Source organism: Apium graveolens, chromosome 4 (genome assembly GCF_009905375.1).
Source record: "Apium graveolens cultivar Ventura chromosome 4, ASM990537v1, whole genome shotgun sequence".
Taxonomy (NCBI): Eukaryota; Viridiplantae; Streptophyta; class Magnoliopsida; order Apiales; family Apiaceae; genus Apium; species Apium graveolens.
Genome location: NC_133650.1, coordinates 79,466,824 through 79,469,423, shown reverse-complemented (window position 1 = coordinate 79,469,423; position 2,600 = coordinate 79,466,824).

The window sequence follows — 2,600 nt, the reverse complement described above, 5'->3', positions numbered from 1 at the left end:
ATAATAAACTGATTTAAGTTCAGTCAATTGTTTTCAGGAAAGTACTTCCCAAGGTTATGGAGATAGTGTAAAAGCTTTAGAGCTGAAACCAAGGCGGACGAGTATGATAAATTATGAATCTAAGATTGTAAAAGTTGTCAAGTTTTGTTCTGAGGACTAGAATCCCAGAACGATGTGATGTTTGAAGTCAATGATTAGTGGGTTCGTGAAATGATTGCAAGAGAGAGGTAGATAAAAAAAGAAACTGAAGTAGAAAGGAATATAAAGGCAATAGAGTTGGAGGAATGATAAGGGAGTTAGATACGAGGAAACCCTAAAGACTCGTAGCAATAGAAATAGAAAAGTATGTAATCGTCAGGATGAGAGTGATTCACCATGAGTTAAAGCTGATGGATGAAGGCATGAAAGATACATATATTTTATCCCCTTTAAGTTGGGAGGATTCGAAGAAACCTTGAGATAGTCCGAAGGATAAATAAGGAGACACGGATAGACTGAGGAGACAAGAAAGTAAGAAATTAGGAAAATTTGATGAAGGAAGTGACCTTCAAAAATGTGAAGTGAAAGACCGGTGGCTTGATACCCATAAAGGGCTATGCCAGGTATGAAAGATATCCCAACATTGAGATGATTGTTGAGATAAACAACAAAAGTGAATAAGGATTTATTAAGAAGAAGTTCACGTTGAACACGACCAATATCTTCTAGAACATCCCTGTTATTATTACTAAATCAGGAAAGAAAAGCGGATAACCGTTGTTATCTTTTGGAGGCCATATTGATTGACCTCATTTTGAATACAAATGTTATTGTGAAATTAGGCATATACTATCGAGATGGGAATGATTGAATAAGACACCCTTATCAGGGATATATGACTTGATTTATCCATGGAAGGATGCATGTACCTTTTTAAAGGTGGAATTAAGGATAGAACATCGGTAACTTAAAATGAATCCTAGGGGAATGCATAAAGGTTGGCATTTCACCCTTAATAGGGATAGTATGAGTTTTGACAGTATGAATTGGAAAGGATTAAGGTAATAATAAAAACCTTTAAGAATCAGTGGAGAAATTTTTTCAGAAGTATATAGACAATGATTTTGGTATTAATAAATGGTACCTTGATATGCCCTGTATCTAGGGAATACATGAGGAACGATTCAAGGATAACCTTAGAGGTTTTACAAGGAGAAAGGTAATATTCAAAATTCTCAAGAATAGAAATGTTGATAAAGGAAATATGACGTAATTATAATGATGCCAAGTGGGGCACGTGTTAAACCACGAGAAAGTATGGATCGAACCAGTAAAGGTCGAAATTGTTCCAGGCAATTAGGACTTAAGATAAAAGATGTTCTAAGTATAATTGAGAGTCAGTCGTGACAGTGATTAACCTCTAAAGACTGAGGCAATAACTTATGGAAAAATTGTGGTTTTTTTTTACTCATCAGATTTTAAGGAAAACATCTTCACATAAGCTGTGATTGAAATGAGGTAGAAAATTTATTTGGAGGTGGTTAAAATGACATTGACTGTAGGGAAATTTTACTATCAGGAAAGGCCAAAGAGGTGGCCGACACTTTAAAGGTAAGAGGATAATTATAGGCGCTTGTGCCAAAGGAATACAGTGATGATGGTTGAAGCCGTAAAGGTTGTATTATGGTTTGGAAGATTGACATTCCTTCTGATGACTGTGCAATACCCAACCGTAATAGTAGTTGGTAAAGGTTTAATTCATGTAATTGCCATGAACGGGCTATCTATCTTAGAAGGTCCTATCTTGAGAATAATCCAGGACCATATTTCAAAAAGGACTAAACGAACCTTTGAGTTAAGTCTTCAATTGAAGGCATACGATTAAGAATGGTATTAACCTGCTATCGTTGCTTTGATTGAAACTCTTTTGCAATTTTATCTACTTCATATCATGAAAGTACGTCAAGTTCAGGAGTGTTCTTCATGAATCATGAACGGTGATCATGTTACCTCCTTAGAAGAATTCGATACGATATGTATGGACTCCGTATGGTTAGCTATTAAGACTTCATGGAAAATGAATGACGATAGTAGGTCAGTAGTGGACCATAGTAATGCAGCAATGATTCTACGAGTAATGAGCTGGTTACAACCGTGAGAGTTGTATTGGAATGGATGTTGAGATTGAGTACCACTAATCGGGTCGTGGTAGTATATAAGTTATCATTGATAGACTAATTAAGTAGAGTATCTACCTATTGAATATTTATTCCCTCTTATGAAAAGAGAGTCGTATTACTATATGAGGAAGGTTGCGGTGCAAGCATAGAATTCTAGTAACGATGATGTCTAGAAAGAGATTCCAGGTTCGATTTTCGATATCGAGGGAGTTTCAAAGGTGATTGTGTATAAGCTCGAGGAAGAGCATGGGTCCATAGAATGATGGACGGAATGGCAAAAATATTTAGGCATGTGAAATACGATGCTATAATACTTGATGTTGATATAAATACGTATATGTTTTGTTCTCCTATGACAAACCTCTATAGTTCAGAGGTAGATTCCAAGCCAGATATTTTATGGCAATAAATTTTTTTATGAATATACAATTCTCTTCAGTT